This window comes from Sceloporus occidentalis, unplaced genomic scaffold (genome assembly GCF_023333645.1).
Source record: "Sceloporus occidentalis isolate IW3139 unplaced genomic scaffold, rSceOcc1.0.p SCAF_130, whole genome shotgun sequence".
Lineage (NCBI taxonomy): Eukaryota > Metazoa > Chordata > Lepidosauria > Squamata > Phrynosomatidae > Sceloporus > Sceloporus occidentalis.
In genome coordinates, this window is record NW_028317110.1 from 40,239 (window position 1) to 56,559 (window position 16,321).

General features: G+C 41.1%; 1 pseudogene; it reads right to left on the bottom strand.

Moving 5' to 3' along the window:
* Positions 1-16,321, bottom strand: part of LOC149281543 (ATP-dependent RNA helicase DHX8-like) — a 100,128-nt pseudogene that overhangs the window by 28,128 nt on the left and 55,679 nt on the right.

Sequence of the window (16,321 nt, forward strand, 5' to 3'; positions counted from 1 at the left end):
CCTTGCTTGGCTCTTAGATAATCCATAAAGCCTGTTTGCTTGAGGGGGTACGCATAGCACTGTTAAGTAAGTGTTGTCACATAACATTTATTAGCCTTTCACAGCGCAACAATAGTTGCACATAGTTGTTATAGACATAGTGATATTGCAGAAGGTCTTGATGGTAAGGTATGTCTTTTTGCTGACGACACAAACATTTGCAACAGGGTTGATAAGCCAAATGGCAATTTTTTTTAGGTTAAAGAGGGAAATGCTTATGCAGTTGTACAGAGGACAGGTGAGACCTCACTCGGAGTATTGCGTACAGTACTGGAGACCGTATCTCCAGAAGGATATAGATGTGTTGGAGAAATTTCCGAGAAGGGCTACTAAAATGGTTCATGGATTACAGGAAAACATTTATCAGAAAAGGTTAAAGGATCTTAACATATATATAGCCTGGAAGAAAGATCTGACAGGGGGATGTTATACTACAAAACCCACATAGCCTTTGTTCTAAAAACATTATCAATTATAATTTACCTTTCTACTTCCCGGTGGAGCTGGATCAAAGATTCTTGTCTGCATTTCACTGGGTAATGCAGAATAAACTGGTAGAATGATCAGCTCAGGTACATCTGGCCCAAGAGATTTCATTCTCTCATACAGGATTTCACAAGCAGTGTCAATTTCTTCTTGACCAGTCAAGAAAACCAAAATGTCACCTATATAAAGTCAAAGAAGGATAATTTAATGGAGGTATTAATGAAAAGAAAGAATACCAAATAAAAACTGACATTACTCTTTTCCCGGCCAGGTTCCTGTTTCCCCTAGGCGGGAAAAGGGTTTCCACACACAGCGGTAAGCTGTGAGCCCACGTTAGCAAGCTGTAGGGGAAAATCAGCTGCGCGGACGATGTCTGGTTACAAACAGTGCCTTACTATACATTTCTTAAACACAGCAAAATGCATGAGACCTTTATAATGGAAAACAGATAAGAGTCCATCCCTTAGGAACTGGCAGTGGAGGAAACTAGGAAAGTTGAGGAATCGGTAAAGCAAACTTTGCATGGCTGCAGTTCTCCTATTCTGTGACATTTAATCCGTGACATTTAATCCGTGACATTTAATCCGTGACACACATGCTTTATTCCATGCTTGTGCCGTGCTATTAGTAGGTGTGCGTGCACGGCTCGCATCGGCTATCAAGGCCTGTGCAGTAGCCTCGCAGTGGAGCTGCAAGTTCCCCCCACGGTCACCCGAAGGTAGGGCGTGCCAGTGGTCGCGGCAAACCTCTACAAAGTTTACATAAAGAGCTGCAAACATAGAAAGTTCTAATTCTACCTCTTTCAAAACATTAGTATTGACTACCGTAGCTACCAAAAGCGAACAGAAGTGCTGAATTAAAAAAAAAAAAAAAAAGCCAGAGACCAAACATAAAATCTTGTGACAGACATACAGGAGGATTCATTGTAAGATTAACCTATTAAACAACCATAGTTAGTCAGTCTTTGAGATATAGCACAATCACTGCATGCAAAATGTTTGGTTAGGTCAATGTAGAATTGTTCCAATATTATAATTTTCACTGTTAACACTCAAGGGTGTCACTTGACAACTAGAGACACTTTTTAAAATTTTGTTCTGATGTGGCCAAGATTATCAGCTTTCAATTATAAGTCAGTTGAACAATTGTGACTAACATTGGTGTTACATTTATTAACAAATCATTCTACTAAGCCGCTTGGGGCTTTGCTTTTGATGTTTATTTTTAAGGACTGATGTTTTCATAAGCAAAAGAACAGCAAACCAACCTGGAGGTTCTGTCAAATGAATCTGCATAACAGTGATGAGGCTTGCATCCAAGTAGTCTGTCTCAGGTTCCTTTGTGTACAAAATCTCTACTGGATAAGTTCGACCTGGAATAGTGAAAATTGGAGCTTCGTAGAAATACTGAGAGAATTTCACAGCATCCAGAGTTGCTGATGTCACAATAAGTTTCATATCAGGCCTTTTCTGTACAGTCTGAAAACAATTAAAACATTTTAGTTTTATGCATTTAAATATATATATATACACACACACATACATACTACAGTAACTACAGTATCTCACAAAAGTGAGTACACCCCTCACATTTTTGTAAATATTTTATGATATCTTTTCATGTGACAACACTGAAGAAATGACACTCTGCTACAATGTAAAGTATGGAGTGTACAGCCTGTATAAGTGTAAATTTGCTGCCCCTCAAATATAACTCAACACAGCCATTAATGTCTAAACCTTGGCAACAGAAGTGAGTACACCCCTAAGTGGAAATGTCCAAACTGGGTCCAAAGTGTCAATATTTTATGTAGCCACCATTTTCCAGCACCACCTTAACCCTCTTGGGCATGAAGTTCACAAGAGCTTCACAGGTTGCCACTGGAGTCCTCTTCCACTCTCCCATGACATCCACAGACTTGGTGGATGTTAGAGACCTTGCGCTCCCCCACCTTCAGTTTGAGGATGCCCCACAGATACTCAATAGGTTTAGGTCTGGAGACATGCTTGGCCAGTCCATCACCTTTACCCTCAGCTTCTTTAGGAAGGCAGTGGTCCTCTCAGAGGTGTGTTTGGGGTCGCTATGTTGGAATACTGCCCTGCGGCCCAGTCTCTGAAGGGAGGGGATCATGCTCTGCTTCAGGATGTCACAGTACATGTTGGCATTCATGGTTCCCTCACTGTAGCTCTCCAGTGCTGGTAGCACTCATGCAGGCCCAGACCATGACACTCATTACACCATGCTTGACTGTAGGCAAGACACACTTGTCTGTACTCCTCACGTAGTTGGGGCCAACACACGCTTGACACCATCTGAACCAAATCTTGGTCTCATCGGACCGCAGGCCATGGTTCCAGTAATCCATGTCCTTAGTCTTCTTGTCTTTGTTATGTCCTTAATAACGTAATAATGCAATGACCATTTCAATATGCTTTTATTATACTGTCTGCTGTTACCAAGAAAACCGTCCGTCAACTGTTTTACGTACCTGCCAGCTCCGCCTAGTTGAAGACTTCATGCCTGTACGGAAGCCAGTGTCACCCACCCGAGCAGGCAGCAAGCACAACACTATATCTCCTTTCCTCCTCAATAATTTTTTTTTTTGCTTGTTGAATTAAATAAATAAATAAAATAATAACTTATACAACAAAAATTTTTTACTCACCGTAAATTCCTTTTTCCTTAATACAGTGGCAGTACGACTGGGTAGTGTTCTCTCCTGTTGACAAGATGCTTAAAAGAATAGAAAGGGTTAAGTCACGGAGAACTCCTCCTACTTACCCATAAAACCCGGCTTCCCCTGAACAGCCCCAGTAAGTAACAAGAACACAAAACTGCTTGCAAAAATAATTTATTAGGAATAAAGGGAGGGAAATCCGTACTGCCACTGTATTAAGGAAAAAGAAATTTACGGTGAGTAAAAAATTTCCATTTTTCCTGTCATACAGTGGCAGTACGACTGGGATGTAACAAGAGCCCGTAAAAAAGGGGAGGGCAATAAATTCCTCAGGAAACAGCTTGGAGCACCTTATGCCCAAAATCCACTGCTGAGGATGAGAAGGCGTCTAGCCGGTAGCGAGGAACGAATGTATTGAAAGACGACCACGTAGCTGCTCTGCAAATATCCTCTGGTGAAGCGGAAGCCTTCTCAGCCCAAAAGGCAGACACGGCCCTGTTGAGTGGGCCGTGATCAGAGATAACAAAGGTAGGTCAGAGACATGGTAGCCCATGTGAATAGTTTCCGTGATCCATCTTGACAAGGAAGCCTTAGTGGCAGCCTTACCCGCCGAACGACCATACCAAGAAACGAAAAGCTGGTCGGTGGAACGGATGGAGGAAGTCCTAGCAATATATAACTCTAGTGCTCTCTAACATCCAACATATGCCACTTAGCTTCATCCGTAGATGAAGGAGACGGAAAAAATGATGGAAGCACCAAGGGCTGATTAATAGGGGACTTGACAAAACCTTCGGAAGAAAGGAGGGCTGTAGGTGGAGAACAACTTTATCCTGATGGAAGATGGTAAACTTGTTCGAGGATGAAAGGGCTTGGATTTCACCTACACGTTTGGCGGACGTAATCGCCACTAAGAACACAGTCTTTAAAGAGAGGAGTTTCAACGACACTTGTTCCATAGTTTCAAACGGAGCAGAGCAAAGGGCATTAAGAACTACGGTAAGATCCCAGGACAGGAAGTGAGTCCTTCTCGGAGGACGTTGAATTGTAATGGCCTTAAAAAACCGTCTAACCAGTACATGAGAAGCCAGGTCTTCAAGAAAAAAATGATAGATAGAGCCGATATCCAACCATTTAGAGTCAAGACACTAAGGCCCGTAGAAAAACCATCTTTTAAAAACATCAAAATGGAGCTGATGGAAGGAGGAAAAACCGAAACATCCCTAGCAGGAATTTCTTCCAGACCCGAAAATACATTTTTGAAGTAGAGCCCCTGACAGATCGTAACAGCAAGTCAGAAAGATCCTCCGTAAAACACCCTGACCACGAAGAATCATCCTTGCAGTAGCCAGGCCGTCAACTTGAACATCTGGAGATGATCTGGAGGAAGATTGCCGCCGTCCAACAATTGACCCGAGAGAGGCAGTTCCCAATACATTAGATTCAGTTGACTTAGGAGGGAGAACCAACTGCGGTTCTGCCACTAAGGGATAACGGCTAATACCCGAGCCCTGTCCGAACGAATCTTCTGGAGGACACGGGGAATTAATGCGACAGGCGGAAACACGTATCCCAGATGGAAGTTCCTGTTGATTGAGGCAAAAATTGGTACCTTCCTGTTTCGCCTGGAGGCCATCAAATCTATATCCGGAAGGCCAAATCTTGAAACCAGGGAGGTGAAGGTTCTTTCGGTCAAGGACCACTCTGCTTGAGACCATCTTAGCCTGCTTAGATCGTCTGCAATGAAATTGTCGCAGCCTCTTATGTGGGTGCCGATAAGTCTTCCAGATGAAGCTGGGCCCAACTCATTATGGTCAAACAAAGGACTTGCAGGCTCCTTACTCGTGTACCCCCACATATGTTTCCATATGCGACTGTTGTAGCGTTGTCTGACTGAATCTTCACGGAACGACCTTCCAATCGGGTTGCAAACTTGAGAAACTTTCTGGAAATCTCCGCAATTGGGACGTGAAGGTAAGCGTCCTTCAGGTCCAAAGTAGCCATGACGTCTCCCTTCTGAAGAAGGTGGGTGACTGAAGAAATTTTCTCCATACGAAAGTGGCGATACTGGATGCAGCTGTTGACTCTTTTTAGATCCAAAACGGGTCGAAAGGATCCGTCCGGCTTTGGGACTAGAAACAGTCTGGAATAGACTCCTTGGAAGCATTGAGAAATCTGAACTCTCTCTATAGCCCCTTTTGATAGGAGAGATAGGATCGCCGAATGTAGAGCTACATTTTTCACCGAGTAAGGATATGAAGAGATTAGGAACTGACTTCTGGGAAGGGAGAAGAAACCGATCCTGTACCCTCTGAAACGATTTTCCGAATCCAACTGTTGTGTATAGTTTGTTCCCAAATATGCTTGAACTGCTGCAGCCTTCCTCCCATTTTGTCAGAACTTTCTTTTCTCTTGTTTTTTGGGACGGTCCTGGAACTTTCTCTCTCCGTAGAAATTCCGAAAATTCTGCGATTTGGAAGACGTCTGGAAAGGCCTGGTTGTCTTGTACGGATATCTCCTATTCCATCTAGGACGTCTATCCTGAGGCAGAGCCCTCTTGGTCTCCGACATTTGTTTGATTAAATCTTCCAATGGTGCTCCGAACAACTTACTCCCCTCAAAAGGTAAGTCACAAAGAGATGCTTTGGAGGCTGAATCCGCCGTCCAGGATCTCAACCATAAGGCTCTACGAGCCACAGACGGTAACCCCATATTCTTAGCGGATATCTTCATCAACTCTTGAGAGGAATCTGTAAATTTTTGTAGTAGTCTGGAGATTTCGGAATCTTGATCATCCGGCAAACAGTCTTCCAGGGCCTGTATCCAACAACTCTGTGCTCTAGACGCTGCTGTACTGTCCACTGCCGCTCAGCAGCAAGAACTCTCGCCTCCAATGGAAATGGTCGTCTTTTTCGACAGCTGGGCTATGTGGACATCCACCTTGGGGGGTTCATCCCAATGCTCTTCACTTTAAAGCCGGAATAGATGCTTAAAATGCCTGGAGAGAAAAAACCCTCTTCCCTGGGTATTTCCATTCTCTTTCCATTAGCTGTCTTAACAGTATAGGGAAGTATAGGAAAACCCTTGATTTTATCCAGCTCTTTGTCTGATAAAATGCGAGTCACCTCCTTAGTGAATCTGCGAAGCTCCTGGGAAGGAAAAACCGCTTCGTCCTGAGGTAGAAGAGTACGAAGATTGCAAAATTTCTCCTGATGAGAGATCTGATCTGGAGGAAGACCGGGATCTCCTGCGTTTACGGGCAGATTTACCCGGAACCCTCGACTGAGCTTGAGCCGCAGAGACCTGGATGCTAGGTTTTCCTGAAACCATCCCAGGAAGGATTGCAAGTCCTTTTGTTTGTCTTTAGTGAGTTGCTCTGCCCAGCAGGCATTACACATCTTTTTTCTGCATCCATCTGGCAGAGGAGTAGCACACTCAGAGCAAGCCACATGCTTTGATTTAAAAGTAGACTTCTAGGAATGGGAGCAGATTTCTTGTCTTTATATCCAGGTGAAATCGGACTAGACATCTGGTTAAAGACAAAATACAAGCGTAAATAAAAAAATTTTTTATTTTTATTTTATTTATATATATCTTCTGGAGGAAGAGAATATTGATGGAAAAGATAAAATAATCTTACCTCCAAATCCTCAGAACCGTGTCGGGGGGCTGGTGACACGGTATCCTGTGCTGAGAAATGCAGACAGACAGGAACGAAAAACAACCTTTATAGGTTTGAATTTGGCGCCCTCCAGAAGATCAGATTCGCGCATGCTCAGTAGCGCGATCGGATCTTCGGTGGAACGCAACGCCACCCGGGCGTGTGTTCCACCTACTGCGCATGCTCCTCTTCCAGCCGCGAAGAAAAGAAACTCCAACACAACCCTCCGTAACGTCCATCGCTACGGAGGGGAACCTCGCTCTGCTCACCACCTGGGGAGCAATCGGAGGCTGCAAACCCCCAGGCAACAACCCGTGTGCCTCACCAGACTTCTGATCTTCGGGGAAAATTCCCCAGCACAGCATCAAGTCCGTCCCTGTACGGGACAAGAAGAAAACTGGGGAAGGGGGAAGCCGGGTTTTATGGGTAAGTAGGAGGAGTTCTCCGTGACTTAACCCTTTCTATTCTTTTAAGCATCTTGTCCACAGGAGAGAACACTACCCAGTCGTACTGCCACTGTATGACAGGAAAATAATCAGTCATCTGTAGTTTCCTCTTGGGTTAACTTGAGAGCGGTTTCTTGTTTTTTCATTTGAGAAAGTTTCCTTTGGTATACGGCACGTTGTCTCTGACTAGCGTCTCTTGAGATTCTCTTCTGGAGACCAGAGAGCAGAAGGAATTCTTTTTCTGGGGGTGTATGAATATGACAAGTCTGGTCCCGGTTAGAAATTTTTTACTCATCATTACGGATTTCTTTCATTACTGGCATTACAATGTTCCTCATTACTGGTTGGTATCTCAAGTCCTCAATTTCAGTTGAGTCAGAGTCTGTTGTTGGATCATGCCAATGTCCACCCCAAATATCAAAGTTGTCAGACTGTTCTCTCCTCTCTAACCTTTGTCATAACTGATTCACTATACGTCGACACACACACCTGATTGAGTAGTTATCGCATACGTCTTTGGGTCTTCAACCCGGCCAACTACGCCTGGTGCCCATCTTTCATTTTTATGATACAACCTATACTATACCAAATCTCTTTCAGTATATGTTCTCGAAGGTTATCCAACTGTTATTTTATTTTGCATGATGTGGACTGTTTCTGTGGCATCTGGTGTGACTAAATCTAGCTTTGTACTGATCTTCCTGCCAAACAATAGTTGAGCAGGTGCAACTCCTGTGGTGGGGTGTTGAGTAACTCTATATTGCTGTAAAAACTGTTTTTTGTCATTTGAGAGCTTTCAATGCCTTTTTACAAGTTTGGACAAATCTCACTGCTTGTCCATTTGTGGCTGGATGATAGGGTGCAGTCTGATGATGAATTCCGTAAAAAAGTCCTGAAAGTCTTGTGATACAAACTGGGGGCCTTTATCTGTGACTAATTTCCTTGGTAATCCAAATAATTATCTTTCTAATGCTGAAATCACTTCCGTAGTTGTAGTCCGTGTCATTAGAATGACTTCTGGCCACTTACAGTGTGCAACTATTATTAAGTATGAAATTCCATCAACAGGACCAGCCAAGTCCAAATGTAGTCTGTCCCAATGTGTATTAGGCCAGTCGCATGGTTGTACAGCTCCTCGTGGCAGCTGTCCCTGGACTTGAATGCACCCTTTGCATGACATGACATATTCCTCAATATCTTTATCAACTGATGGCCACCAAACATAACCGCTAGCCTTCTGTTTCATTCTGATAATGCCAGGGTGACCTTCATGAAGGAGTTGTAACGTGGCTTGATGTAACTTATTAGGTATTAGAACTCTTTCGCCCCATAAAATACATCCATCACGTAGTACGAGTTCTTTAGCTCATAATATGTATGCTTGCTGTATATTTCAGCTTTTTTTGGCCACCCTTCTCAAATATTTTGACACAAACTGTAATTCAGTATCACAAGCTGGTGACAAACTCTTTAGTGGAAGCCTTCACATGGCATCAGCATTAGTATAGAAGTCACGGGCCCGATTTTTGATAGAGTAGTGATATGCACCCAAGGTATCGTAATCTGGCGGCTGTTGTGGTTGAAATTTCTTCAAATCAAGTTTTGTGAAATGTTGTCCCCCAGCTAAGTTAGCAAAAATCTCTTCCGTTCTTGGTAAAGGATACTTATCCACTGCTAACTGTTCATTCAACACCATCCTAAAGTCTCCAGATATTTGAATCCATCCATTTTTCTTCTTTACTGGTACAATAGGAGAGGCTCTAAGATGAACTGGTGATATAATCTTTAACTCTTCTAACTTTCTCAGTTCAGCATCAACTCCTGCCTTTAAAGCAAATGGTACTGTCCGAGCTTTGCAAAACTTTGGTCTAGCTCCAGGTTTTAAATGTAACGAACCCTTTTGTTCTTAACTTTTCCCAGAACATCTTCAAACACGGGGGGATATCTGATTTTAATGTTCTCAATCCATTGAGCACGATCAACTTCCATAAAATGGACTTTAGTATTGTTGAGGGCCCGTATCCAGTCTCTTCCATATAGAGGTGGTCCACCCGATTTAAGTATTACAGTGTAAGATTAGCAGTTTTACCATTCGTACACACAGTAACATAGTAACATAGTTCATAAGGTTGAAAAAAGACCATCAAGTTCAACCTATATACATATTGTGTCCCTACTGTGTTGATCCAGAGGAAGGCAAAAAAACCCTTATGAAGCAGATGCCAATTGCCCCATACCAGGGGGAAAATTCCTTCCCGACTCCAAATATGGCAATCAGAATAAATCCCTGGATCAACGTTCTGTCCCTATTAATCTAATATCCATAACTTGTAATATTATTGCTTTCAAGAAACACGTCCAGGCTCCTTTTGAACTCTTTTATTGAGTTTGCCATAACCACTTCCTCTGGCAGAGAGTTCCATAATCTCACCGCTCTTACTGTAAAGAACCCCCGTCTGTGCTGGTGTAGAAACCTTCTTTCCTCCAACCGTAGAGGATGTCCCCTTGTTATAGATACAGTCCTGGGTATAAATAGGTCCTGGGAGTGATCTCTGTACTGTCCCCTTATATATTTATACATAGTTATTAAATCCCCCCTAAGCCGTCTTTTTTCCAAACTAAATAACCCTAATTCTGATAATCTTTCTGGGTACTGTAGTCCTCCCATTCCCCTTATTACTCTGGTTGCCCGTCTTTGAACCCTCTCCAGCTCCACTATATCTTTCTTGTACACTGGTGCCCAGTACTGTACACAGTATTCCATGTGTGGTCTGACTAGTGACTTGTACAGTGGTAGAATTATTTCCTTGTCGTGGGCATCTATGCCCCTTTTGATGCACCCCACGATTTTATTTGCCTTAGCAGCAGCTGCCTGACACTGGTCGCTACAGGTAAATTTACTGTTAACTAAAACTCCTAAGTCCTTTTCCATGTCAGTCGTCCCCAGTGTTTTCCCATTTAATACATATTCCCAGCCTGGATTTTTCTTCCCCATGTGCATAACCTTACATTTATCTGTGTTGAACCTCATCTGCCACATCCCAGCCCAAGCCTCCAACCTATGCAGATCCATTTGTAATCGTGCACTGTCCTCTATTGTGTTAACCACGTTACAGAGCTTAGTATCGTCTGCAAAGATTGATACTTTACTATACAATCCCTCTACAAGGTCATTAATAAATATATTAAAAAGAATAGGACCCAAAACTGACCCCTGTGGTACCCCACTAGCAACAGTAACCCACTCAGAGTATGTACCATTAATAACCACCCTCTGTTTCCTATCACTGAGCCAGTTACTTACCCACAAACACACATTCTCCCCCAGCCCAAGCATTCTCATTTTATGTACCAGCCTTTTATGTGGCACCGTATCAAATGCTTTGGAAAAATCAAGATATACGACATCCAGCGATTCACCCCGATCCAGTCTTGAGCTCACCTCCTCATAAAAGCTGATCAGGTTAGTTTGACAGGACCGATCCCTTGTAAACCCATGCTGATATGGAGTCATACACTTATTTTCATTGAGATACTCCAAAATAGCATCTCTTAGGAAACCCTCAAACAGTTTACACACAACAGAAGTTAAACTAACAGGCCTATAATTCCCCGGGTCACTTTTTGTCCCCTTTTTGAATATTGGCACAACATTTGCTATGCGCCAGTCCTGGGGAACAGACCCTGTCACTATAGAGTCCTTGAATATTAGAAATAGGGGTCTGTCTATTACATTACTTAACTCCCTTAATACAGATGCACGTCCTACCGGTGTTAATATTTCTTTAGCATATGTAGCTTCAAAGCAGTTGGCCGTAGAGGTTTTGGAATATTTCACTTTTTCCAGTCTTTAACTGTCATAACTGAAACTGCAGCCCCAGTATCTAAATCCATGGTTACATCTTTCCCTTCTATATTAACCTGGATAGGCCTTCCTACCATGGTGTATACAGTAAACCGCTGAACATTCAAGTTCTCTTCTGAATCTGATGTGTTTCCTCTATGAGCCATGTGATAATTTCCTTTATGTGATTTGTTTGATACATTCTGCTGATGTCCTCTGCAAGTCTTCCTCAAGTGTCCAATTTTACCACAAGCATGACGAGCATTTTAAAATCTGCACTCAGAAGCTCCATGATTCTGTGCTCCACATCTAACATGTAATGTTGCTTTTGCTGAATACTTACTGTCAGGAATACTTTGTTTCTTTACATTTGAGAAAAGTACTTCCTCTTCTTTAGTTTTGACATGGTTTTGTAATAAACAAGTATCCGATGTGGCTTGTTCAAAAACAGAAGCAATCTCTAATGCTTTATGAAACGCCAGGCTCTCTTCTGTCAAAAGTCTCTTTTGTATCGATTCTGAAGCAATACCCATAACAAACAGATCTCAAAGAGCCATATTCATCTTCAAGCTGAGTACAAACGCAGATACAGTCTCATGTATCCCTTGGCGCCGATTACAAAACTTGAAACACTCAGCAATTTCTAATGGCCACGGTTGGAAATTTTGCTTTCAAATCTGTATAATTTCAGATAAAGACTTTTCTGGGTGTATCAGGACTTTTAGACTATCATGTTTTAGCACCAATAGTTTCAATATGTATACCGTCAACTGTTTTATGTACCTGCCATCTCCGCCCAGTTGATGACATCATGCTTGTACGGAAGCCAGTGTCATCCAGCCAAGCAGGCAGTAAGCACAACACTACAGTCTTCAGCAAACTGTTTGCGGGCTTTCTTGTGCATCATCTTTAGAAGAGGGTTCCTTCTGGGACACCATGCAGACCAATTTGATGCAGAGTGCGGTGTATGGTCTGAGTACTGACAGGCTGACCACCCCTTCAACCTCTGCAGCAATGCAGGCAGCACTCATACGTCTATTTCCCAAAGACAACCTCTGTATATGACGCTGAGCACGTGCACTCCACTTCTTTGCTCGACAATGGCGAGGCCTGTTCTGAGTGGAACCTGTCCTGTGAAACCACTGTATGGTCCTGCCCACTGTGCTGTAGCTCAGTTTCAGGGTCTTGGCAATCTTCTTATAGCCTAGGCCATCTTAATGTAGAGCAACAATTCTTTTTTTCAGGTCCTCAGAGTTCTTTCCCATGAGGTGCCATGTTGAACACCTGAGACCTTGTAAAACTAACAAGTCACATGACACCAGGGAGAGAAAATGGCTAATTGGGCCCAATTTGGACAATTCCACTTAGGGGTGTACTCACTTTTGTTGCCAAGGTTTAGACATTAATGGTTGATTCATAGTGTTGTTGTTTTGAGGGGACAGCAAATTCACATTGTTATACAGGCTGTACAGTCACTACTTTACATTGTAGCAGAGTGTCAATTCTTCAGTGTTGTCACATGAAGAGATAAAATATTTACAAAAATGTGAGGGATGTACTCACTTTTGTGAGATACTGTATACGCACAAAAACAAATGCATGTGGGGTATTTTCGAGATGCAGCTAAAAATTTGGCTGGATTTATCTGCCATAACACATAACCTGTGAAAAGATTCTAAGCAACACAGAAGTGTTGCTGAAAAAAGCACAGGAAATGATTCCTACATATAAAATTGGCAGATATTGTTAGTCAGATGCGTGAAAGATGTGCAAATACTCCTGATAAGATACTCTGGGGTTTTGAATTAGAGGGGTGCTAAACAACTCCAGGCGCTGCCTGAGGTTTAGCATAGCCCTTAATGAATTCATCTGTTTTGGTAAAATGAATATTTAATGGGTACCTAATCCTTTTCCCCCCCATAAGTGGTACATATTCAATTTCCATCAAGGAAAATTAGACTTATTAGATGAATCCTACTAGGTCAGCAGCTTCAAGATGCACTTATATTATAACAATATATTAAAAAAGGTGCTTTACTGGATACAATCCAGTATTAATGTGTGAATAAACCAAACCACTAGATGTATAAAAAAAATCCAAACAATATTTATGTATTAACAACATTTTTGTGGTGAGCAGATACCTTCTTCAGGAGTCCAAAGAGCACATCTGTGTGGATTGTCCTTTCATGGGCTTCATCCAACATGATAATAGCATACTGTGTCAGATCAGGGTCGATCAGACACTCCCTCAATAACATACCATCTGTCATGTATTTTATGACCGTTTCTGGGCTTGTGCAGTCCTCAAATCGAATTGTATATCCAACCTAAGCAAAAAAAATAATAATTTAGATCACGATATATGCAATATGTAATAAGGGTAGATCTACTTATATATATATATAAGAAAAAAATAGATCTACCCTTTATACACAAAACAGTGTAAATCCATTCACCAATTCAGGTTTAGTGAATTCTTACTTGTCTTTACAATATCACATGAAAATTAGTAGCTGTTTTGACTACTTGTCATACTGGATTTGAGCAGCAGATATTTTACAGTAGGTATATTGGATATATTTGATTTAAAAGGGAATTTTACCTTATGAACACATTCTCCCTTTCTCTTCCACAAGCCTTACAAAGCAGCCAGAACTATTGGCCACCAAAGGGAGTGATTAACTAAAGGCTGATTAAGTCCATTGAGCTTTGTACGACAGAGGAAAGAAAAGAGACACGAAACTCATAGCAGTGTGAGTTTTGACCCCTATCTTAGATTTTCACATATTACGTTTTACTACTTGAACTCACCTCCTGACCTAGACAGCAACCATATTCTTCAGATACTCTTTTAGCAACAGACATTGCAGCTACTCTCCTAGGCTGGGTACAGCCAATCTTCCCTCTAGTTGTATAGCCAGCTTCAGCCAGATATTGGGTAATCTGAGTGGTTTTTCCAGAGCCCGTCTCTCCAATAACAATAAGGATCTGATTGTCATGAACAGCCTTGTACATGGAAAAGAAAGCACACAATTATGGTATTGATGTTTACATTATGCATGATCATACAGTACTAATATTGTTTTGCTCTCACTAATCCAGTCACATTTCCATTTATTGTTCAAACAACAGCTACTTAGTTATACACTTTGATATCTCTATTTTTAGGACAGTAGATAATGATAATGAGATCAATATCAAACAGCATTATTATTTACAGAACACAGAAACATAGAATCTGACAGCAGATCAGAACTATTCGGCCTATCTAACCCGACCATGTTTTTTTTGTTTTTTTTTTCTCTTTTCTTTTTTCCAGACCTTGCCTTGAGGGGGTGGGTGGGAGTTTTGTAATTTTGTAATAATATTTATGGTTGATATATTGCTATTGCATTTAGGCTCAGTAATGTGAGCTTTTTGTAATATTGGTACTTTTTAAAAAAATAAAAATAATTTAAAAAAACAAACAAAAAAAAACCCGACCATGTTTTCTTGCTGTAAAGAACCAAATGTTAATCAGTTCTTGGTCATCTCTTAGGTTTAAAATATGCTATTTGCCTTTCTCATGCATGTTTGGTTGAGGTTATTGCTGCTAAAAGAAGGTCAAACATATTAAATTTAAGGGTCCACATACTTTTTCCAACTTTCAATGGGAATGTTACTAGTTGAAGCAGATCGTGTTTGTCTATTGGTGTGGATTAGCTGAAGATCAGATCGTAATTTCACAACCAATATATGCAGAAATCCTAGTTATTTCAAAGGCTATATTATTATTACCTCTTATTTATATAGCGCCAACAATCTACACAGTGCTTAAAACATATTTAATATAATATATATTCAAGGGGTATGACAAGACGAGAATTGACAGACTAAGACAAACCGATACATTAGGTGGAGAGAGCCCTGCTCGCAAGCTTACAATCTTGAGGGAATGGGGTTTTAATTCTAAAAGGTAATTGGGAGCCAGTGGAGGGTTTCACAGAGTGGGGAAGCAGAAGAGAAGCGGCGTGCTATGCATTATTTTTCCTGAAACTATGTAGTGTCACAACTCTTTTTAAAATGTATAAGCAAGCAGTGTGTGAAGTGTCAATTTCACATTTTATATTTGATAAAGATGATAAAAATTTGTTTCAGTTTAAATAATTTATTCATGAATAAGTATACTGATTACACTATTTTACTACGTTATAAAAAAATACTAACATGTCACATTGTGGGTCCAGTCAATTCCATCTACTACTAGGGCTCAAACCGTCTACTGTGCATGGCCGCCAAGCTCTCATAATGCATACTGAAAAGTGCAACACTCCTCCAAACTTGTGCTTTGTAAATAATCTCCAGCATTGTATAAGCATACAAACATTCTGCAGTCTAAGAATACTACAGTTTTAGAAGCTTGACATTTGATGAGCCTGCTTTGTCAAGCCCTTTTGTGAGTGGAATTTACACATTATATATACACACCTCTAACAATATTACACTATTGTATTTGTTTTTTTTCTTCCCCTATGTATATGCGCTCCATCATTCCTGGTTTGCTTCTGTATACACTTTGAGGAAGAGTGTTGTTTGGTAGCTGCTCTCATTGTGGGAAGTATTTTCATTTTTGTTATTTATATTCACACGTGGTTTTTTATTTGCGTTCAATAGTGTTCTATGAACCCTGTTACCTGGACCAGCTGCTCCTTAAGCTTGTATATAGGAAGGCTTTCTCTCTGCTCAAGGATGGACATCTGTGTCTTTTTCCCATATGATGCTTTGTTTCCACCAAAAGCATGTTTCTTCCACTCTGGAATGTCATTTGGCATCATTCCTATACCCCTCATGTTGGCAGCAATTTGCCTCCCATCAACTAAAATACAAATAAAGAACACTAGTGATTCCGTAACACACCTATACACATACATTTTTTACCCTGCATACCCAGACAGAAATTGTGAAATGTTTGCATTGATTTTTAAATCTGATCAAGCAAAAAAAACATTTCTTTATTTAAGGCTATTGATCATATAAAGCCATTTATTATGACAGTTGTTTGGCTCATTTTTAAATCGTAATAACATATCTCCAAAATGGCCCTGATCAAAAGTCTACATACTCTTGAATGCTTGGCCTTGTTACGGACACACAAAGGTTAAAATGGCAATTAAATGTTAATTTTC